We start from the raw sequence: 25,064 nt of genomic DNA, 5'->3' as shown, positions 1-25,064 counted from the left end.
GGAAAGAAAGGAGAAGTGAGCAGGAGCAATGGATGAGGGCGTTTTGGGAGAGATGGCACTTCGGGCCATCATCCTTCCGATGTGAAAGGCGCTATACAAATGTAATTTTGTTGTTGTTATTATTATTAAGCACAGGTTGTTTTTTTTTCAAAAGTACAATATTTGGGATTCTGCAATTGCCCAAAGGATTCGGTCAAGAAACAAAAAAAAAACATGGACAGGAAATGGCTAAACCAGGAATTCCCTGGGTCATTCATCACTAATTGCAAACATTTCCTGGAAAAGGTAAAGGTACATTGAAATGACCCACAGCACTGAAGCCTTGAGGCTGGGTGAAGGAGCACAGTGGCCGCGGGGCTTGCTGGGAGTTGTAGTCTGGTCGCGCGTGAAGTCTCGGTGACGGCCACTTTCTTCCCGGAGCGAACTACGAGCCCCGGCGTGCGCCGCGCGACGCCGGTCACGTGGGAGCGGGCCACTGGGATTGTTCCTGGTTGCCTCTGAGCTCTGGCAGAACCCAGTCACCACAGGGGTAGGTGCTTGTTTTATATCAAAATGCATATTTATTCCTTCAGCCGGTAGCAAACCTGCGATGCCTTTGGTTGCATACTTGACAGGGGTTATCTTTTGCAGCAGTTGGCTGCTTTATTCCTCTCTTGTTTCTCTTCCCCCCCCCCCCTCCAGCTCTCTCTCCAATATAATGAGTCATTTTGCTCATATCTACTTATGGCAGAGAAAGGATGTCTGTCTCATCACTGCCTCTCCTTCCCAGGGCATTGCTTTCTGTTAGCATAAGTACGTAGTTAGTTCTCCCCTGAATAAATCTTTCTGTTTTGCAGGCCATTGGTTCCTGCACTGTGCTGAGATAGGAGAAAGGGAGAGAGAGAGAGAGTGACTAGTGTGGGGATATTGAACACAAACTGTTGTTTTTGTTTTGTTTGTTGCAGGCAACAGAAATGTTGTGTAATGTGGTAGTTGCAATCCAATACACAGACCAGGAAATTTGGCGTGTTGTTCTAAATTTAATTTGCAGCCTGAGTTATCTCAGTGGGTTACAAGGCTGTAACAGCACAGCTGAGAGGTGTGTTTCATGTCCTGCGGTATGTAAGTCCGGCTTAGTTTACTTTGCAAACACTGTAACTAACAGCCAACAGCTCATTCCATAACCTCACCATTAGCTTTTGGAAATAAGAAAGGCGCTTTCCAACCAAGTCATGTGGGTGTTGCACCATCGTGGGAAATAGTTAAGTGATGAGTTGGGTAAGGCACAAATATTGCGACCAGGAGTTAAAGGAGGTTTGTGATGAGAACTGAGTGAAAGGCAAGATTGGGTCAAAATGTAACTGGAAAGTAGCCCAGGGCTGATACAGCGGTGAGGAGTGATAGAACTACATAGAATGTTAGAGAAAGGAAACAGTCCATTCAGTCCAAGAAGTTTTGTGTCGATGTTTATACTCCACATGAGCCTCAATCTCTCCCAATCCCCTGATGCTAACACACTGGAAGTAAAGGCAACTTGTACTCATATTGGGATTTGCGCATATCAATATTTCATGAATATTGAAGAAAATTTTGTTTCAGTAATATTTCTTGCCTCCCCTATCTTCGCAACACTGCCCGACTCCGCCCGTGTCTCACCCCTCAGACAGCCGAAACCCTTATACACGCACGCATTACAACAACAACAACTTGGATTTATATAGCGCCCTCCACGCCAGACGGCATCTCAAAGCTCTTCGCAGTAAAGGATCCAAGGACTGAGCCAGGGGGGAAGAAAGTGACCAAAGGCGCGGTCGAAAAGAAAGGTCTTCAGCAGAGACCTGAAAGTAGGAAGAGAGGGAGCGAGACGAAGGGAGTGAGGAAGGGAGTTCCAGAGCCTCAGGGCGTAGTGGCTGAAGGCACAGCCGCCAACGGTGGAGCGGAGGATTCAGGGGACGAGGAGACCAGACCCGGAGAAACGAAGGCCACGGGCACTGTTTTGAGGAGAGAGGAGGTCAGAGAGGTAGGGGGGTGCGGAGGAGTGGAGGGATTTGAAAACAGGGGTGAGGATCTTGAAATCGATCCTCTCTGGGATAGGCAGCCAGTGCAGTCTGGCAAGAACTGGGGTAATCATGGAGCGGAGTTTGGTGCGGGCGAGAATGCGGGCGGCAGAGTTTTGAATAATCTGGATTTTATGGATGGTAGGCTGGCGAAGAGGACGTTTGAATAGTGCAGCCGAGAGATGACGAGGCATGGACCAGGGTTTCAGCAGCCTTTGGAGTGAGGTATTGGTGGCTTCCATCTTGTCAACGTTCAGCTAAAGGAAATTCTTGGTTTTCCATGTGGAGGTGGGGTACATGGAAATATCAGCTTAGTTTCGATACTCTTTTAAGCATGGTGATGGGTTTCCGCGGGGATTGTTGGGATGGTGGAAGTGGCGCAAATGGGAAATTGGCTTCGCTCGGCCTAAACTGAGCTCCTCCGACCAATTCTTGGTAGGGGCTGTAACTATTCAAATTAACATTCTTAGTATTTTAAACGTAACTACATGTTCAAGAAATGTGTATCTATAGTTTCCAAAAATGCCCACTTGTAAGGCAGTGATATCTTGTCCATGAGTGTAATGACTTTACAAAAATGGTTCCCATCATAATGGACAAAGTGCAGATCTGAAGCAACTCAAGCATGAAGCCGTGCATACCAGATTTTTACTGCTGAAGGGGACACACAGGGTGCCTCAACTTAGGGCGTAGGAAGAAGCATCGTAAACAAGCAACCTACCAAGTAAGAACCTTCATAAGAAGGATGCCGAGAAATGAGTCCAGCATTAAAAATGGCACTAGTCAAAAGGTCATTTTGCCAAAGACCGACATCTTAAATCATGTTGTGAGGAAGATACGTTGCTTTCAGTGCTTTTGCTGCTCTAACTAATCAATAAACATCAAGCCTCATTCATGAAATGATTTGTGTGCCTTGTGTTTAATATTAAGTTCTGGATATTGGAGTCCTATAGCTCAGTGGTTAGAGCACTCGCCTCACAAGTGAGATGACCTGGGTTCGATTCCCACCAGGGCGAAACGTTGGACAAGTTTCCTTACTCCACACGCCTCTGTTTACCTAGCAGTAAGTAGGAAACTGTTTGTTAGTTGATTGGCGGAATGCTTTCCCGGGGATAAAATCCCCCCCAAAATAAAATAAATAATAATTTAGTCACTAAATCCATGACTGTTTGTGGGACACTGCTCTGTGCAATTGGCTGCCTCGTTTCACTCACAAAATATGCAGTCAATTTACTTTACAGTATATTCTATGAAGCGCATTGAGATGTCTCGAAGACTTAATAAGGCCCTATATCAAATGCAAGGAATGTTATTATCTCAGGTTGGTTTGGATACTCTTAAGCATGGTAATGGGTTTCTGAATGTTTCAGATACCCGGGTGACCAAAAGCATTTAATATCCACCTGAACAGGTAAACAGTTGAACGTCTCATCCAAAGGATGGCACCTCTGACAGTGCAGTGCACCCCTATTATTGTGCTGGAATGTTAGTCTAGGCTATAAGAATTTGAAGAATGGCACAGTGGTTACAACTTAAAAGATAAATCACCAGACTCGAACGGTCCAAAGCCCAGACTGCTGAGGGAGGTTATTGATAAAATGGTAGAGGCTCTGGCTATAGTCAATGTTGATTTGTGAATTGTACTTGAGACCAACTTGATTCTCTTGCTTCTTGAATTATCTTTTCATCATCCTTTTAGTGACTGGGAGTGATAGACTTACCTGATGTGGAAGGCCATGAACCGCAGAGTCCTGGATAGGTTTTTGTAGGAAGGAGCTGGGAGTCTGGTGAGCAAAGCACTGGAATAATAGCGTGTGAGAGAGAGAACTGTATAATATTTGTTTTATTACACAGGGACTCAATAGGTGGACCACAATGCTCTTGTCCTGTCTATTCATTTGTTACATCTAGGCTCGCCAACGCCAACTCCCTGCTTGTCGGCCTTCCCAACTCTTCCCTCCACAAGCTGCAGATCATTCAGAACTCTGCAGCTTGTGTACTCTCCCGCACCAGCTCCGTGATCCTATCAACCCCACTCTTGGGGAATCCTCTTCCTAGCCTTCAAAGCCCTTCATGACCTTCCTACCTCTGTGACCTGGTAACGCCATATCAGCCTGCTCCTCATCCCCCTCCCGGCATGCCCCACCATTGAGGGTTGGCTTCAGCCTACCCTTTGAAACTCCTTCCCACATTCCCTACGCCTTGATCCCTCCCTTGCTTCCTTCAAGGCAAGTCTCAAGACTCCTCTTTGACCTCTCCTTCAGCCACCCTCCTACCCCTACCCTCGCTGCCCTCCACCCCTCCTGATCTCAACCACCAGCTCGTCTCCAAATCCCTGACTGTCCAGAATCTTGGATGACCTCCCGATGTGAAAGGCGCTATACAAATGTAATTTGTGGTGGTGGTGTTATTCCCATGTTAGCCAGAGGCATTATATAGTGGCCTGATGCGGAAGCACATATAGTAAGATATCCTTTGGGATAGGAAGGAAAGTTCAAATAGGACATGAGATATCAGACAGAATGTGGCAAGAAGTTGGAACCAAACGTCTGAGTTGGGCTCAGATCCTAAGTTGACAGTAAAAGATACACAGTATGTGTGTTCTCCCTTACCCACATCAATGCAGAAGTAAAGTTGGTCTGTAATGTGCCTCACTTCCCTTACTTTCTGCTAAATCTCATAACTTTTTATATTTTGTGGGCGACTATATTTCACCTACAAAATATAGTCAATTCACTTTCCAGTATAGTCTGTGAAGCGCTTTGGGTCATCTGGAAGACACGATAAGGCACTACATCAAATGCAAGGATTATTATAACCTGTCAATTCTGTACTAAACTATATCTGCCACCTTGCTGCCAATTTCCTGAAATCCCTCTTCTGTGGGTTTGTGCAAGTTGATTTTCGTCATTTCTTCAAGTTTGTTGTCATCTGTAAATTTGGATGCCTTTGGCTTGATGCCAACCAATGTCTGAGAGAATAATGTTGAAAAAGATTACACAGAACTTATGTAAATGTAATGCTCAGGCATTTTTTCTATAAAAAAAGTAAGATGTAGTGATGCTGTGTGCCCACTAGATGGTGCGTGCTTAGATTTTTGGTTCCATGGCTCATTGAGTTCAATAAAGATGTTGAGTGGGATTAAGCAAAGTGGTTAAAGTGCAAACCATATCAAGAAGATGTTAGAAGAAAATTATAGAGAACGTCTAGGTGTCTATATCTGACACTATCATTCCCGGATTACTCTCTGAATCCTATGTGTCGTAGGATTCAGAGAGTAAACCGGGAATGATTGTGTCAGATATAGCACTGCACCAAGCGAAGAGCATAGGTTGAGGGAGATGAAATGTAGGATAAACATTAGCAAATTTTTTTTTTACATAGAGCGAGCAAAATCAACTGCTGGGTTGATCAGTGCTGGAGGCCAGGGTGTTAGATTCAGTCTAGCTCAGTTGGTAGTACTCACCTCTTGAGTCAGAAGGTTGTGGGTTCTGGTTCACTTTGAGTTTCTGATCTAGGGTGACACTCTGGTGCAATGACAGGTAGTGGAGGTCCATTCCTCAGGTGAGATGTCAGAAACCCCATGGCACTATACAAACAGAGAAGGGAGTTTCTCTTTGCAGTGTCCAGGCCAACAACCCCCGAAATAAAATTGGTCATTCCCTTCAACGCTGTTTGTGGGACATTGCTGTGCACAAATTGACTGCTGCGTTCACCTACGAATACACAGTCACTACACTTTACAGTGAATCCCGTGAAGCGAAGCGACGTGATTAAGGTGGTACATCAAATGAAGGATTATTATTTTATTACCGTTTACTTAATAAACCGTTTGATGGGAGGGCAGGTATTCAAATCTTCTTTGTGTAAATCTATCTTGCGGTTTTGTGAGTCGAGCTTTTCAGTTCCCCAATCTGAAAACCAAAAGCCACAGCTTGAGCTTTGTGGGGAAGACCAGTGTATCTGTGGTTAAAAAAGCAGCTTCAAAAAGTTAATGAGAAAATAGGCTCAAAATTAAGGCTGTGTTTAAGATTAGCTAATTCTAGACTTTCTGAAATGCCAACAAAGTAGATCGAGACCCAGGTGAATTTTTTTATCCCATTGCATTGTTTTGGGGAGGGGTGTTGTGAATGGGAGAGTGGAATTAAGACCATGTAGCTCAAGTGGAGAAAAGTACCAGTGGAGTCGCTATGAACCGGAGAGCCTATTTCTGTGCTGTATAGCTCAGTGATCTTCAAATGCTGACAATAATAACGGAGCTCCCCAGTACCTTATCTTAATTTCCTAATGTGTGACTGTACAGAGTGATCTTTGCATTGGCAATGGGTAAAGGGGGAGTAGGGGCTCACATTTGTTTGTGTAATGTGTGTGAGAGGAGATGTGGCAGATGAATAAAAATCTGATTCCTCACGAAACACAAGTCTGGAGGCGATGATGAGCTGGTTGCTGATAGTAAACTTGACCTGCCACTTGTCACTGCAATCCGTGCTTGAGAAGATTTAAATATTGGAGATTTTGTGCAAAACTGGGGAAGAGAGAGAGAGAGAGAAAGAGAGAGAATATCTGGAGTCCACTGTTGGTGTCACTGAAGGTTTATTAATTACTTGTCTGGGCTTGACATCTCGGCAACTCCGGGGAACAAGAAAGTCAACATCAGAGTTAAAAACAGGCACATCTCCAATGAACTACTTTCCGATGGTGGCAGGGAATTAAATTGATTCATTTCACTACAGATTGAGTGTGGGACCTCTCCAGTGCCAGAGAACAATGAACTGTTTCGTGATATTGGACTCTGCTTGAACCAGATCTAAACTGGATAATAATAATAAAAATAATAATCCTTGCATTTGGTTTAGCACCTTTCACGTTGGCAAGAAGTCCCAAAGTGCTTCATTAACTGTGAAGTGTCGTGACTGTGTATTTGTAACATAGCAGCCAATGTGTGCACAATGGTTTCGCACAAATAGCGATGAAATGGCACTTGGAGAAATTCCTTTCTCTTTTTGAATATTGCCGTGGGATCTTTAATGTCTGTTGAAACTGGCAGATAGCACCTTCAACATTGTATCACAACCCCCACATTGTATTCTAGTTCCAAGTCTCCATGTGGGCTTTGAACCCACAACCTTCTGACTCAGAGGCACGAGCGCGACCAACTGAGCCGGGCTGACACACCGCACTACATTGTCAGGTGGAGATTCTGAAAGGATAATTCTCAAATGGGCTGAGGGGCGTCTTCATCAGAATCCCTCTCTCTCACTCTCTCTGTCCCTCTCTCTCTCTCTCGTAATTTTTGAGTTCAAAATCTAGGCCGCTACTGCAGCGTTGTGCTGGGGAGCACTGTATTGTTGGAGGCTTACAAAAATCATACAAAACTCTGCCGCTCGCATTCTTACCCGCACCAAACTGCTCCCCGATTACCCCAGTCCTTGCCAGACTGCACTGGCTGCCTGTTCCAGAGAGGATCGACTTCAAGATCCTCATTCCTTGTCTTCAAATCCCTCCACTCCTCTGCACCCCCCTACCTCTCTGACCTCCTCTTTCCTCACAACAGTGCCCGTTGCCTTCGTTCCACCGAGTCTGGCCTCCTCCTTGTTCCCCGAGTCCTCCGCTCCACCCTCGGCGGCTGTGCCTTCAGCCACTATGCCCCGAGGCTCTGGAACTCCCTTCCTCACTCCTTTCGCCTCGCCCCCTCTCTTCCTATTTTCAGGTCTCTGCTGAAGACCTTTCTTTTTGACTGCGCCTTTGGTCACCTTCCTCCCCCTCCCCCTGGCTCGGCCCCGGGATCCGTTACTGTGAAGCGCTCTGAGACGCCATCCGGCATGGAGGGCGCTATATAAATCTAAGTTGTTGTTGACATGTTTCTGTGTTTCTTACCAATACTAGACTTTTAGGAATGAATGAAGCCATGACATTTAGTAACTGATTTGATAATACATTGAATCCGTCCTTTAAGAAAGATTAGATTTTCCATCCGGTTAATCTATATCCAAGTTGTGAGCCTTCAAAGTCAGCCTGCTTTGAGATAAATTACAGAGCTTGGCTCCTTGTCTTCTCTGCATCTCTGGCGCTATTTAGCACTGCTTGAGAGCCATCTGTTGCCTCCTCCCCTTCATCTGTGGCTCTCAGTGAGATCCGCTGCTCCGCATGTCTCTAGTCGTGGCCTTCATTGCCCGGTAGGATGTTGCTAATAAGCTGAGATTTGGACACATTCCTTCCAAAATGCTTGATCGATTAGAAATGAAGTGCGTGCTGTTATGTAGGCAACTGTAGCAGCTAATCTGAATCCAGCAACATCCCACCAAAGAACAATGAGATGAGGAGCCAATTCCTCCAAATTCCCAGGAAAGTTTGAGCCAGGATAATTTGAGGGCTGGTGAGAGAGAACATTCATACTTTTTTGAAATATGTTTTGGGGTTAAGGGGTTGGAAGCGGACAGGTCATCCCGGATAGTTCTAGGTTGGCGTTGGCAAAGGCCAGCGAGTGTACAGAAATATTACAGCTGTCCCTTTGGCACAAGTGTCTTATCTTATCCACAAGCTTAGCCCCGAGGTTCCACTTTGGCCTTTTTAAAGCTTGGGCTTTGTACAGGATGGCAATGGGCAGATTTAGACCAGAGTTCAGTAATGCCAGGCTCTGACGCCTAGCTAATTGAGGGTGTCGGAGCTTGAACCTACTTTCCAGGTTATTCACCGTCCTGGATCGTGACAACTTGAATGCAGTTCGCATTACTAATGGTATCTTGTTTGACAAAGTGACCTATGATCCCATTCATTCCTATTAATAACTGACCCGATGGTCCAGGCAAAAAAGCAAAACATCTGCACTGCGCTTTTTTCCCTTGGAAGCGAAACCATTTCCTCTGTACTCAAATGTATGGCATTTATTTCAACTCTTGTAAGTATGCTACCTGATGACCGATCATTTCTCATCCTGACATGAAAGATCCCATTGGACGACTTGATAAGAGAAAGGAGTTTCTTCCCGGTATCCTGGATGACAATCCCCCAGATAAAATTGGTCAACAACAACAACTTGGATTTATATAGCGCCCTCCATGCCAGACGGCGTCTCAGAGCGCTTCACAGTAACGGATCCCGGGGCCAAGCGAGGGGGAGGAAAGTGACCAAAGGTACGGTCGAAAAGAAAGGTCTTCAGCTGAGACCTGAACATAGGAATAGAGGGGGCAGTCATTCACTTTGTGACTGTTTATGAAACATTGGGATGCACAAAATGTCTGCTGCGTTCACCCACAAAATGCACAATCACTACATTTAACAGTAAATCCTGTGAAGAGCTTTGAGACATAATCCCAACTTGCTAAGATATTATGCAATGCAATTTACATTTATGTAACATGGAGCATGTAATATACAAATTACATTTATATATTATATGCCCTATGGCCTCCGCCCTGCCTGGCCCATCATTGTTAGTCGGGCCTTCAGCCTTTCTGCCTCTGCCCTCTGGAATCCCTTCGCCTCGCCCTCGTCCTTGCCTCCTCCAAGGCCAGTCTCTTTGATTGTGCCTTCGGTCACCCTTCAATCCCCTAACCTTCCCCATCTTGCCCTCCACTCCTCTCAAATCCAACCCCCAGCTCACATGCAAACCCCTCGACTGTTCAGCGACTAGGAATGTCCTGATCTGAAAGGCGCTATATAAATGTAATTTCTTGTTATTGTATAGCGTCTCTCACATCGGGAAGATGTCTCAAAGCGCTTAAGCTTGCTGGTCAAGCACCTGAGCTGGGGGTGGGGGCTGAAGAAGAACAGCAAGATTAGATTTGTACAGCCCCTTTCACGTTGGTGGGGACGTTCCAAGGCACTGAAAGAGGGGAAAAAGGACCGATAGCACGGTCAAAGCTTCTTTGAAGAAACGTCCATCTTTGGATTTTTTTTAAAGAAAGGTTTGATTGACATTAACATTCCAGCAATATCTTATGTTCTGCAAATAGGCTGTTCTGTGTTGAAGAGAAAATATTCCAAGCTGTAGCACATTGCAACCTGCTCCTGAATACAGTATTAGGCACCTCCCTGTGAAGACACAACAATGATCCAGCTGGGATGTATTCAGATGAAATAAAAAAAAACGTCGCTCAGTTTTGGGCATTTGTGGGACATTGCTGTGTGCAATTGGCTGCCGTGTTTCACTTGTAAAACACACAGTCAATATATTTTACTGTATTTCCTGTGAAGCGTCTTGAATACGTGATAAAGCGCTCTATCAAATGCAAGGATTAATATTTACTTAAGACCTATGAGGTTTTCTACTATACTGTGGTCGATGTATCAAAAAGGGGTCACTTTATAAGCAGGTACAGAAGTTTAATAGGCTGAAAAGTGAAACTGAAACAATAGGTTCAGGTAGACAACAACTGTATTTATGTAGCACCCTTCACGCCGGACGGCGTCTCAGAGATCAAGGCAGCAGGATTGGAGTGTATGGGTCCAGGGATAATATAATAATTGTTGCATTTGATATAGCACCTTATCACGTCTTCAAGACGTCTCAAAACGTTTCAGAGAATATACTGTAAAGTGAATAGACTGTATATTTTATGGACAAACTGTCAAGAGATGTGAAGAGGACTTTAGGACAGCCACCGAGATGTCTTCCTGTATATACAACAGGTAAATCAGCAGCTGGGAAGTGATTCCAAAGATGCAATTACATGGATTACAACAAGGAAACAAGCCATTCAGTCCAACTAGCGTGTCGAACAGGCGCTATATCAAATGTAAGGATTATTATTATTGAAGGGAAGTCAAAACCAGGATGGCTGACTTGGTTTAGGAAAGAGTTTGATGCTGTAATAGGAAGAGGTTTAGGAGAGATGGGATGTGGAATGGTAAGTGCTCTGAAGACAGCTTCTCACCATCAGCTTTGAAGTATAGAATCTGTAACAGGGCTGACTGAGAAAATGACACTAGCGCAATATCTCCCTTTGTAATGCTGAGGATTATGAGAGAATGCAGAGGCATATGGTTCTCATGGTATGATGCACAAGTCTAGCTCACGCATTTTGCATTGACCAATCCCTTCCTTTCTGACTTTTGATTCTTTTTCCCTTTTACGGGGTGGGGGGAGTAGGGAAACAGGTGCAAAGATGTGATTGTTGCTTTCAACAAAAGGGAAAATACTGCGGATGTTGAAAATCACTGGGAACACTTAGCAGATCAGGCAGCATCTATGGATATAGGAAAGTGAGTTAACGTTTCAGTCGATGACCTTTCGTCAGAACTGAAACAATGACATTGAATCTTTTAGGGATATCGCCTTCTGCCTTCTCTTTACATTCTGATTTCTGTTTAGGTGAGACTTGTTTGTAAGGTGGAACTCCTTTTTAGGGTATTCCCTTTTCTTGGGTCTTAGATACTATTATGTGCTGTGTATACAGAGGACTTAAAGGTGCCGATAGTGAAAAGCATTTATTACACAATTAATCCTTTTCTTTGGGTGATTTCATAATTCTAAAGGTATCTGTAATTCCTCTGTATACATGCTTTAATGCAGTTGGCCTCTGTGTGTCTCAGTTGTGTGTGTCTGTGTGGGAAGGGAGGAGTAAACCGCATGTGTGCGCATGGAGCAAAATATACTCAGGATAAACATACTTATAACTGACACTCCTAGCACAATGCTCTTGGAGTCCTGTAGCTCAGTGGTTAGAGCACTCGCTTTCAATTCCAGGCAGAGGGCGAAACCTTGGGCAAGTTTCCTTACTCCACACGCCTAATAATAATCTCTCCAAAAAACAAAAACAATAATAAATTGGTCATTTTCAATCTACGACTGTTTGTGGGACATTGCTGTGCGCAATTGGTTGCCGCGTTCGCCCACAAATATACAGTCAATTCACTTTACAGTGTGTTCTGTGAAGCGCTTCGGGACGTCCTCCCGATGTGAAAAGCGCTATATTAAATGCAAGGATTATTATTATTATTAAAGAGTTGGAAGGTTACATGTTCAAATCTCACATGGGATTTGGGGTTCACATTCTAAGCTAACGCTCAGATTCAGAGTTGGGCGGTGAGGGGAGTGCTGCACTGCTGGGTAAAGTACATCAGAGAGAGTAAAATATTTATTTTGCCCACAAAATATACAGTCAGTTCACTTTACAGTATATTCTGTGAAGCGCTTTGAGACATCCTGAAAACATGATAAGGCGCTATATCAAATGCAAGGATTATTATTTATTATTATTTAAACAAGTGCACCACTGTAGAAAACCCTGTTAGACTGATGCCTTCGCCTTTGTTTTCCGTCGCAAAGCGTTTCATCGGCATCATTGGGCCGGGGCAGCACGAAGACCGACAACCAGATTGACGACTCGGGTAATGTAATTTTCAGAGAGCGGCTGCCTGTGTTGTACTAGCACTGAGTGCAGATCATAAGAAAAATGTAGTGATGTTGCTAGACAGTATGTATGACAATGTATCCCTTTGATTCAGGCGATCTTTCCAATCTCTTCCTCCTGAAGCTCAGAGGTGCCTTAAGGGAAATAACTTGGAGTCTTCTGAAATGGAAAATTGTTGCCTGTTATCTTATTCAATATACTGTGTTGTTTCTAAACATAGTGTGAGTTTCTACCCTCCAATTATTCTTGCAGCTGGTAGGAATCCAAGCTTTAAACCATAGCCTTAAAAGTAAGGCTGCAAGAAATTCTGATTCTCTAGTTGTACCTAATATATCATCCTGCTTACACTGGGGATTAGCCATTGCAAAGTTTCCAGTGCCGAGGTGGAGCATGTCTGGTCAGGATACTCTTAATAAAATAATGATTAATCCTTGTATTTCATATAGTCCCTTACCATGCTGTGCCAGATTTTTATTATGAACAACAAAATTACATTTTTAAGCTCTTTTCACGTCGGGAGGACAACCCAAAGCGCTGAACAGTCAGGTGTCGGGGCCCGAGCATAGGGGATGGGTGGTGTAGGGGTGAGGGAAGGCAGAGAGGTGGGAGGGAGACCAAAAGCACGGTCGAAGAGAAGGGTCTTGAGATCGGCCTTGAAGGAGGCAAGGGAGGAAGCGAGGTGAAGGGACCGTGGGTTGGAGTTCCAGAGTGCGGGGCAGAGAGGCTGAAAGCCCGGCCACCGATGGTTGGGCGGGAGACATGGAGCAGGCCAGAGCCCGATGAACGGAGTGTAGTGACCTTGTATTTGTAGGCAAATGTGGCAGTCAATTTGCGCACACTAATCCCCCTCCGCCCCCATTTAATTGTTGTTCAGAATGGCAGTGGGTTTTAGTGTGCATGTGATTCACCAAAAAAAAGTCATTCTCATTACCCTGCTTATACTGCCTCTGTTGGACCCCCTCCCCCTCTAATGTTACAGTAACTAAAACTGTCTGTCATCTTTATCCAATATTGGCAAAAGCACCAGTAATTAGGCTTGGGGACTCCAAGGTGTGTGTTGGGGTACGGCAGCCATTCATTGCCCGCTGAGCCTACTCTGGTACTTTATTGTATTATAACAGAACTTTTCCTTTTCTCTTCAATACCCTTACTTCCCAAGTACCACCTATCTCCCTTTTAAAATCTCAATTGATGCTGCTTATATGCCTCTCTGGGGCAGAGTTTTCACATTCTCACAACAACTTGTATTGGCACGACGTCTCAGAGTGCTTTACAGTGGAGAATAATGATCCTTGTATTTTGATATAGCGCCTTATCATGTCTTTGAGACGTCTCAAAGCGCTTCACAGAATATACTGTAAAGTGAATTGACTATGTTTTGTGAGCAATACAAGGCCAATTGTGCACAGCAGTGTCACACAAACAGACGTGGATTGAGTGACCACTTTTTTTTGAAGGATTCATTATCCCTGAAAAAGTGATCCACTGATCGACTAACAACCGGGTTATTCCTTACTGCTGGGTAAACAGAGGAGTGTGGAGTAAGAAAACTTGCCCGGCGTTTTGCCCTGCTGGAATTGAACCCAGGTCTCTTGCTTGTAAGGCGAGTGCTCTAGCCACTGGACTCCACGAATAGAATGACACTTAGCAGGGAAGTGGGGGCGGGGGGGGGGGAGGGCACGGTTGAAGAGGTAGATTTTGAGGCAGAACAAAGACGGATAGAGAGGGTTAGATGGAAGAGTAGAGGGAGGGAGTTCAGAGTTTAGGGGCTAGAATTGGAAAGCTCTCTCGGTGAAGAAATATTTTCTGGTTTTACCTCTCGCGCTCTAATAATGGTGCCATATTTCAGATCTCTCCCTCAACGAGAGGGTAGAGCCATCCACTGCCTAGTTTGTGAACTCCCCTCATTACTTTTAAACACTTCAATCAAATCAACACTTTACTACAACAACAACAAGATTACATTTGTATAGAACCTTTCACATCGGGAGGACCTTAATCTCTTCAGCTCTAAGAAACATAGCTTATATTTATTTAGCTAAGTCCTGCCTTTTTGGGGGGGTCAGCCGGTTGTCTGACACTTGCGGAAATCCATCACCATGCTCAAGAGTATCGAAAACCAAGGCTATCAACAATTTCCATGCATTCCACCTACACATGGAAATCCAGAGATAGAATTTTGGTATGAAATGCGCACCCTCTCCCTGGAGGGACGCAGGTTGGCAAGAGCCAAGGCTTGGGGACTCCAAGGTGTGTGTTGGGGTACTGCTGGATTCTAACCAGCTAAAACCGCACAGCTTGCCATTGATATTGATGTCCGGCAAGCTTTCCCACTGCTTGCCCAGCTGGGACCACCATACCCATTAATGCTTTGGCTTACAGGGTTACCCCCCCTCCCTCCCCTCAAGGAGGATAGTCATCCCAGGAATTCTTCCAGTGAATCGTCACTGGAAGCCCTTTAAGGCCAGTAATGTTCATAGCCTAAATTAATGCAGATCTGCAATGGAGCAATTTCCTCCAGCAGGTATCATCCTTGTTTGTGCTTTTGTTTCGTGCTGAAATGAAAGAAGGATGGGAAATCAGTGGGAGTAAAATTGAAGGTGTTTGTATGAACCTGATTAGATTCAGTTTGATTCACACAGTGTTTACAAATTGCTGTGGGATGGATTCTTCATTGTTAAGTTTTGTATCTCCACGACTGGTCGGAGAATCAATGTCGGTGTAATTTGTGAGCACTGTGCATATCACAGTATCTCATCGTCCGCATCATAAAGGAAACCAATTCTCTCAGCTACAGATTGTATTAGAAGAGCCTTTTTCTAAGGAACTCATTCGAACTGTGTGTCTTGTCGTAAGGGGAGGGAAACAAATTTTTAAAATTTTCATCAACTTTCCTTTTAAAAATATGGCAGAAAATAGGTTCAGTTGCCTCTTTCATCTTCTCAATCCTGGACTTCCACCATCCTCCTGTCATAGATGTTCACCGGCTCATTCATTTAAGATATTTATTCATTAGAAACAGAAATTTTCTGCTTGGGAAGAAGCCATACTTTTATTTAAATGGTTGTTTGTCTTGTTCATTCTTGAATAGCACTCTTGAGTCAGAAGGTTTCAGATTCCAGCTTCCATGTGGGGATCTTGAACTCGCTGTCCAGGCTGACATTCCGTTCTAGTGCCGGGGGAATGGGTGTTTGATTGGAGGTGCCGTCCTTCAGTTGAAACGTTAAACTGAGGTCCTCGGGATCAAACTCCCGTCACTGCTGAGCACTCCGGGTCGCTACCTGATGTGAAGGGTGCTGTATAAATACAAGTTGTTGTTGTTGTTGTCCTGTCTACCTGTTCAGATGGATGTTATAAAAATCCCATCACGCTGTTTGAAGAGAGATAGGAGTTTCTCCCGTGTCCTGGCTAACAATCCACCAGATAAAACTAGCTATTAACTTTAGGCTGTTTGTGGGACATTGCTGTGTGAAACTGGCTGCCGCATTCACTTACAAATAGTCTCTAAAAGTAATAGTAATTACTGTGAAGTGCTTTGAGGTTGCTCTCGACATTATAGACACTGTACCAAATGCAAGAATTATTTTAATGTACCCATTCAACTGGAAAGGATAAGACTGTCCATTGCAGTGAAACCAATTTGCTGCCATCAATGGGTACTTTTGTTGTAGAATATTATGATGAAGGGTCCATTTGGTTATTCTCCCCCCCCCTTCCACCGACCACAGAGTCTGACTCGCCTGAAGGCATTCGATCTCTGAGAGTTGCAGGCACAATGCAGTACAATTGATGCCCTTTTCATTACAAATTACCTGAAGTATAGGTACGTGCTTTTACTGTAGTAAAGTGCGACTTGAAAGAGCAGCAGTGACATTCTGCATTAGTATTTATTGACTGTGCTTGAAACTTGGCAGACTTGCTTAACTGGGAGGTGGTAGGGGAAGAAACACTGTCTATGAGGAGTTAATGCCCGGTAGGCGGGGGGTAGCTGGCTACAACCATTGTACCCGAGTCGATTTATTTTCAAGAAGCTAATGAGATGACACACTTCACTCTGTATCCTAGAATGAATGACGAGGCGGGTTGAGGGCCAATAATAACAATCCTTGCCTTTGATATAACCTCAGGAGGATGTCTCGACATGCTTTATAAGATTATATATTGTTAATGTACAGTGACTGTATTTCATAGGTGATTGATGTGGCCAGTTTGCAACAGCAATGACCCACGAACCTCTGTTAAGTGAATGACCAATTTGATCTGAGAATGCAAACCTAGAATAGGTTGCACCAGGACAGCTGAACAAGAGGACACAGGTTTAGGGTTGCAAGTGGTGATTTTAGGGCACACATCAGGGACTATTTCTTAGTCAGAGTTTAATTCATGGCTGGAATGGAATTACCAGTTAGGGGGATTGAGGCCAGGATTCTGGGACTTGTTTAAAAAAGCAACTCAATACTGTTCACTTTGTCTCGACGAATGGCTTCTCCTCCACCCCCCGTACTGTCTCATGTGGTGTCCCTCAGGGCTCTGTCCTCGGTCCCCTCCTCTTCACCCTCTATATGCTCCCCCTCGGTGACATCATCCGCAGACATGGAGTTAACTTCCACATGTATGCGGATGACACCCAACTCTACCTTTCCTCCTCTACTCTCAACTCCACGACCCCCGATGTCCTGACAGCCTGCCTGTCCGACATCGAGTCCTGGACGAGAGACAACTTTCTTCAGCTCAACGTGCGAAAAACCGAGGCCCTCCTGATTGGCTCACGTCAGCGCCTCCGCACCTCAGGCGCTGACACCATCAGCATCCAAGGCTGCACTCTCCACCTCTCAAAGCCAGTCAGGAACCTCGGCGTTTTGTTCGACCCTGAGCTGTCCTTTCTCCCTCACATCCGCACCACAACTGGCACCGCCTTCCATCACCTCCGGAACATCGCCAGACTACGCCATTACCTCACCCCTCACGCTGCTGAAACCCTGGTTCACGCCTTTGTCACCTCAAGGCTGGACTATGGGAACTCTCTCCTCGCCGGCCTTCCCGCCACCTCCCTCCACAAGCTGCAGGTCATTCAGAACTCTGCAGCTCGTGTACTGTCCCGCACCAGGCTTCGGGACCACATCACTCCCACCCTCGCTCGCCTCCACTGGCTCCCCATCCCCCAGAGGATTGATTTCAAGATCCTCATCCTCACCTACAAGGCCATTCACGGCCTTGCTCCCTCCTACCTCTCCAACCTACTATCCCCCTACCTACCTGCCCGTACCCTCCGTTCCTCTGGCTCCGGTCTGCTCCACGTCCCCCGCCCCAACCGCCCTACCATCGGTGGTCGGGCCTTCAGCCTCTCAGCCCCGAGGCTCTGGAACTCCATCCCCAGTGCCTTCGCCGCCTCCTCCCTTTCCTCCTTCAAGGCCGGTCTCAAAACCTTTCTCTTTGACCGAGCCTTCAGCTCCCCTCTCGACTCTCTACCCCCTCCTCGCTCCCTCCCTTCCCTCCCCTCACCCTGACCATTTCCCCCTCCTTGCTCCCTCCCTTCCCTCCCTCACCTGACCATTTCCCCCCTGCTCGGGTCATGACCCAACTGTGCAGCGCCTTGGGACGTCCTCCTGACGTGAAAGGCGCTTTATAAATGGAATCTTGTTGTTGTTGTTGTTGTGATGGAAATAAGGTAGAGGAGGTATTCGTGAAGGATGAAATGAGCCCACATAACGTTGTACAGCAAACTTCACCTACATCCTAGCAACTTGCAACACCTCCAGTTCAGGATGCTGTGTCTAGCCCACATCCGTGGAATGACCCACTCCATCTTCCCCCACCTCCACAACATCGCCTGGCTGTGCCACTGCCTCACCCCTCAGGCTGCGAAACCCTAATCCATGTATATATCACATCTAGGCTCGACTACGCCAATTCCCTGCTTGTTGACCTTCTTCCCTCCACAAGCTGCATATCATTCAGAACTCTGTAGCTTGTGTCCTCTCCTACACCAGACTCTGTGACCCCACATAAGAAAGGCGTGATACAAATGTAATTTGTTGTTGTTAGTTTTCTTACACACTTTATTTACTCCTTACAACTCTTTCAGTTTAGCTCAGTCGATAGCACTCTGACCAGGAAGGTTGGCTCTGGGAATTTGAGCTCACGGTCTTGGCAGACAGTTCAGTTTATTGTTTGAGGTGCTGTCCTTTGGATGAAACCTAGCTGAGAATATTGTTTACTGTTATTACTCATTTTTTTGTTCTTATTGCTGTATTGCTCAGCAGTTATTCCTCTGCCAGAGACTAACTGAGTCTGCCTCTCCTGCAGCGGGACCTTGAGGACGAGCCATAGATCAATGGTCTAATCCCTCAATCGATCTATCTTCTCAGTTCCCACACTGATACACACTGATACAGGATACACCACCACTTATCTTTGACCCCCTTGTAAGATTCCTAGCCTTTGTGGGAAGATGCTTGGAGTTTGGCCTTGGTAATGTGTAGTCTTGCTGTCTTTGCTAATTTATGACCTTGTGGCTATGTAGCCTAATGAACAAAGCGTTTTGTATTAACAAATCCTTTCGAACTCCATCCCTCAGTCCCTTGGCCTTGCCCTCTTCCTTCAAGACCTGTCTCAAGACTCTCCTCTTTGACCGCATTTTGGTGACCCTCCTACCCCTACCCTTGTTGCCCTCCACCTTTCCTGATACCCAATGCCCAGCTTGGGTCCAAATCCCTGCATGTCCAGTGCCTTGGGACATCTTCCCGATGTGAAAGGCGCTATACAAATGTAATTTGTTGTTGTTTCCCAGGATTTTACTATAAAGTGAAGTGATTCTGTGTTTTGTAGGGGGATGCAACAGCCAATTTGCACATAGTAATATCCTGGCCCAATAGAAAAGTGTGGAAATATTTGCCCAAAATTGCAGGGAGGTTTGAAAATTTTGCGGGGGTTGGTTGGTGCTGTTGAGGTACATTTTACTGCCAACCTACATTTTTTCACTAATTAATAAAAACTAAACAGGAGGAATTAACACATTGGTGCAAAAAATACTAATTGCTTCTTTAACAAAAATTGGGTGGCCCTTTTTTTTTGGTGGGGGAGGGGTGGAAAGGGAAACCAGCGAGACTACAGGAGCTCACCACCTCCTGTCTCTCAGGGTCCTGCACTGCACACAGACACAGAGACCCAGCGAGAGACGCACACACAGGCACACTCAGAGACACACACACAGGCACATTCAGAGACACACACTCAGAGACACACACAAACACATAGAAAGAGACACACAGACTCGCACAGAAACACACAGAGGAGAGGGAGACAAATAGACACACTCACAAACACAGAGAGAGAGATGCACAGACACACAGACATTCACAAACACATAGAAAGAGACACAGACTCACACACACACAGATAATCACAACAGCGGGGCTTCTGAGTGAAGCCCATTTGTCGCTTGTGCCGCAACACGCAAGCGCGTCCGGAGCCACCCTGCTCACAGTGACATCAGGTAAACAGCAATCAGGCTCGCGGGCCAGAAACGACATTTATACAGGGTTTGTAGCGGAGGATGGTTGTTTAAGGCGGATTCCATGGAAAAAGTGAGGCCGCACCTTTCTTTTGGCCCAGGTAATATCCCGTAAACGGCCAAGAAATGAGCGACGTATTTGGAGGATTATTGGCCAGGCCACTGGAAGAAACTCCTTTCTCTTTTCTAGTGCCATTGGATCTTTAATGTCCACCTGAAAAAGGCACATGGGATCTTGGTTTAATGTCCCATCCAAAGGACGGCACCTCTGACAGTGCAGCATACTCTCAGTACTGCATTGCAGTATTAATCTAGACTTTTGAGTTTAGTCTCGACATGGAGCTTGATCTCACAGCCTTCTGACTCAAAGGCGAGAATGCTATCAGCTAAGATAGGCTGACACCTAAGTATATATGCATTTACACATGGGTACTGCCACATGCATATGAGACCTTATTGGAGATACTGAAGCTATGCTTAGGCTCTGATATTTACTACTCTTTGAAATTTTCACGTTTCGCCCACAAAATATACAGTCAATTCACTTTACAGTATATTCTGTGAAGCACTTTGAAGACATGATAAGGCGCTATATCAAATGCAAGTATTATTTATATTATTAAATTTGTTCAAAGATTTGAGGACTTAAAGAGTAAACGAGACAGAGCATTGAGAAAGGGAGTTCCAGAGTTTAGCCCAAGTTAGCTGAGCTAGGGGAGGGGAGCATACATAGAACTCTTTCAGGTTTGGATAATCTTAAAACAGGGTGTTTGGCTTCCATATGTGTCAGACATGGCCGACCAAAAGAAAATTTCTCTCTAGACCCCCTATTCTAGATCCCCGTGGAGTCCTGTAGCTCAGAGGTTAGAGCATTCGCCTTGCAAGCAGGACACCTGGGTTCAATTTCAGGCAGGACGAAACCCTGGGCAAGTTTCCTTACGCCACACGCCTAATAATAATCCCTCCAAAAAGCAAAACAATAATAAATTGGTCATTTTCAATCCACAACTGTTTGTGGGACACGTTGTGCCGCGTTTCTCCCACAAATATACAGTCAATTCACTTTACAGCATATTCTGTGAAGCACTTTGAGACGAAGAAGACGTGAAAAGTGCTGTATCAAATGCAAGGATTATTATTATTATTCTCTGATAAATAGTGTAAAGCTCTTAGAGACGTTTTGTGATGAAACATTCTAATAGTCCAAGGCTTTTATTCTCTCTTTTGGTTTTGTTCCTCTGCCACTTGCAGTTAGTGTTAGCTGCTGGATTCAGTTCTTTCTATTGTGTCCTCCTTCAGTATTAAACCGTCTCTCTCCGTCTGTGCAGACTTGGTCATATCATTGGGCCGCAAAGCAGATTCTTCCCTTCAATTCGTACAGCACATTGCACTGAGTTGTGATTCGGGCAAACCCGTCTCTGTTCCCTTTGGAGCTTGATGTTGATGTGATTTGATGAACTCGAGTATCGAGGCTGCAAAATGCCCAGTGTAACCCTTGTGTTGTAAAGGATGGAAGCAGTGATCTGTGCGCTTCATGTTGTTTGGTTCAGAAGCTGAGGCACCTTTTAGCTTGAAATCGACTGTAATTCCTGATGACCTGAAGAAACATTTTTCTGGGGAAGTGCTTGACAAGACATGGCCCTGACGTTTTGAAGGGACTGACTGCTGGCCAATTATCTTTATTTTTTTGCTTTCAGTTTGCATGCAATGGAATATATAGCAATGCAGTCAGCAAAGAAACAAGGAAAGGACGGCATCTACAACATTGCAGGGCTCTCCCAGACAGTGGGAGCTCAAAGTCTTCTTAAGTGAGGCATAAATCCCCAACCTGCTGGCTCTGAGGCGAGAACCAGGCTGACATAGCCATGTAGAAGCATTGTCACAGATGCCCATGTGCCAGTCTCAGTGGCTCACCGTTCACAGTAGGCACATCCCCAATTGCTCACTTCGGCTCAGTTTTCAATGAGGCGGAAAGTTTGAGTAAGAAAAGGAAGCCAATTAAATAGATAACCTTTGACCTTCAATGCATTCATTATAAGGACATTGTTTCAATGGGATTAAAATGTGAATAAACTGGGCGAGTGCTGATTGGAGCTTTGTTTGCTTTGTGCAAATTATCCTATCAGTTCCCCCCCCCCCCCACCACCCACCGGCCGCACAAATGTGGAATTAATATTATGTGAATGAGATAATAAGTGTCAGTTTGGACTGTGAGGTCAAAGTCCTAACATGCAGCTTATACCCAAAATCTTCAGATTCACAGGTGAGAGTGAGAGATGGAGATGGGACATGTAAGAAGGTCCGAACCCCTCAGAGCAACAACAACAAATTACATTTGTATAGTGCCTTGCCTGTCAGGAGGACCTCCCAAGATACAGGACAGTCAGGGATCCGCACCTGAGCTGGTTAGGATCAGGATGGGGTGGATAGGGGTAGGATGGTGACCGAAGGCATGGTCGAAAAGAAGGGTCTTGAGATGGGTCTTGAAGGTGACAAGGGAGGCAGCAAAGAGGAGGGAATTTGGGACGGAGTTCCAGAGGGTGGGGGCAGAGTGACTGAAGTCCCACCCGCCAATGGTGGGGTGGGCAAGGCGTGGAGGAACAGGATCTTGAACTGTACCCTCTGAGTGATGGAGAGCCAGTGGAGCCCAGGCGAGGATAGGGATGATAGGATCGCGGAGCCTGGTACGGGAGAGGACACAGGCCGCAGAGTTCTGGATCATCTGCAGCCTGTGGAGGGAGGAATTGAGTAGGCCGACAAGCAGCGAGTTTGCATAGTCAAGCCTGGATGTGATGAATGTGTGGATGAGGGTCTCGGCGGCCTGCAGTGTGAGAGAGTGGCGGAGCTGGGCAATGTTGCGGAGGTGGGGAAAGGCAGAGCAGGTCGTAGCTTGGATGTGGAGTATGAAGGACAATTGAGGGTCGAATAGGAGGCTGAGGTTCTGTATTGGCTCCATGAGGTGCAGTGTGTATCCATGAAGAGTGATGCTGTCAGTGCCCGAGGTTTGGAGGCGCTGACAACTGACATTCAACTGAAGGAAGTTTGCTCTCATCCAGAACTTGATGTCTGTGAGGACAGCAGTGGTCCTGGAGTCCAGGATGGAGGTGGAGAGGTAGAGTTGGGTATCATCTGGTTACATGTGGAAATTGACCCCATGTCTACAGATGATGTCACCAAGAAGGAGCATGTAAATGTTGAAAAGGAGGGGACCAAGGACAGAGCACTGAGGGATGCCACACGTGACCGAGCGGGGGCTGGAAGAGAAGCTGTTAGTGGAGACAAAGTGGAGATGGTTGGAGAGTTAGGATTTGAACCAGGCAAGGGCAGGTCCGTGATGGTTGAGCTGAGAGGCGGTGGAGGAGGATAGAATGGTCGACAGTGACAGAGAGGTCGAGGAGGACAAACAGGCAGAGAGAGAGTCCATCATAGATGGACAGAATGTCATCACCCAGCACAGACAGGACAAAGCCAATGGCTTTCTTCTGTGCTGTAAATTCCTGTGGTTCTAAGTGACTTGTGCTCTTCCCGAACATCAAAATGTTGTTTCTTAATTTCTCTTGGTTTCTTTGCTGACTGCGCTGCTTTTTGTTTCATTGCACACAAACTTCATTTCTTGACTCCATCCAGGAGTTCCTCTGATTCACTCTCTCTGTCACCTTGACTGCCCCAAGGGCTATGTTTTTGATCTGTTAGTCATCTTTCTCCCTACCCACTCCTCTTGGCTTTTACATGTAGCTTAAGTGCCAAGCCGGCATTGTTAAGCACCTTGGAACATCCTCCCAATGTGTAAAATGCTATATAAATGTAAATTTGTATTGCATTGTGTCCTTAATCCTTACATATCTTTACGTACATCTTGGTCCTGGGTCTCATGCCATCCTAGTCTCTTTTATTTCTCGCTCCTTCTCCTGTGTTTTGTTTCTCACTATCTCTTTGCTCCTCCATCAGCTTTTCTCTCTGAGGGTGAAGTTATTTCAACCCATCATGCTTCCTCACTCTTGACCCCTCACCCCCTGGCTCTTTCACCTCTTTTATCTCCCTTTTTCTCATCCTCTTTTGATCCCATTTTGCTGCAATTGAAACAGACTCGGGTTGTATACAAAGGGCTCTTTGTAAATGACTTCCTTGCAGATAGTCAATTTTCGTAACACTGAAACCTTGAGCAGTTTCTAATAAAAATAGGACCAGAACTCCAGGGTTACTGCGGCAACCCTCATAATCCATCAGCAGAGTACATTTGTCAAGACAAATATGATAGGTGTGCTCCTCGTGGAGCTTATTAGATGTCTAGCTCTTCTGCCACTAAATCCCCTTCTTGAGCGAGATGGAAGTTGCTGGGAGGAAAACACAGCAGAAGAAATAAATGGCTGTTTGTAGTAGACACTGACTTCTACTGACCAGCCCTATCCAACTCAACCCAATTCAATTGTCCTCTAAGGATGGTAGTCAAATTATTAAATAATACACTAATAATAATCCTTACATTTGATATAGCGAATTTCACATCAAGTGGAAGTCTCAAAGCGTTTTATAGGATATATTATAAAATGTATTGCGATGTTGAATACCATTTGATTATTATTGGGGTGATAATGATAATCCTTGCATTTGACGCACGTTGAAACATCTCAAAGTGCTTCAAATGTTTTCTATAAAACGTAGTGATTGCAAACGGGCAGCTATATAGAATAATAATCCTTGCATTCGATCAAGTGCCTTATCACGTCATTGAGACGTCTCAAAGCACTTCAAAGGATATACTGTAAAGAAAGTGGCTTGACTGTGTATTTTGTGCAGCAGTGTCCCACAAACGGCCATTTGTTTCAAATTTGGGGAATTGTAGCACTCTGGAGAAACTCCCTTTGAATAGTAATTAGGATTAGTTCACCAGAACAAGCAGGTGGGATCTTGGTTTTGAAGTCGCACCTAAAGGAAGCAAATTAAAAAGGGATGCTGATTTGGAAATGAATCGATTTTGAATATAGTATGGCTCTTCAGTCTTGAGAGAAGACACAGAGGGGACCTTTATAGAGATGTACACAACTTTTAAATGACCTGAAAAAGAAAATCCAGAACCATACTTTGGGATGATCAAAACAAGCAGACAAAGTGGACATGGGGTTAGAGTTTGTAAAGGGCAATTTTAGGACCGATAAAGGA

General features: G+C 45.3%; 1 protein-coding gene across 3 annotated transcripts in view; it reads left to right on the top strand.

The window, feature by feature from the left end:
* The first annotated feature begins 458 nt into the window (after positions 1-458).
* tsnare1 (T-SNARE Domain Containing 1) overlaps positions 459-25,064 on the top strand; it is a 190,029-nt gene continuing 165,423 nt past the window's right edge. For all 3 annotated transcript variants that reach the window (XR_006084846.1, XM_042332044.1, XM_007896759.1), the window contains exon 1: positions 459-529. The gene's annotated coding sequence lies outside the window, so the exon portion shown is untranslated. The remainder of the gene's footprint in view (positions 530-25,064) is intronic.

The sequence above is a fragment of the Callorhinchus milii genome, unplaced genomic scaffold (assembly GCF_018977255.1).
Source record: "Callorhinchus milii isolate IMCB2004 unplaced genomic scaffold, IMCB_Cmil_1.0 Scaffold2, whole genome shotgun sequence".
Classification (NCBI taxonomy): domain Eukaryota; kingdom Metazoa; phylum Chordata; class Chondrichthyes; order Chimaeriformes; family Callorhinchidae; genus Callorhinchus; species Callorhinchus milii.
This window is presented reverse-complemented; position numbering and strand designations above follow the sequence as displayed.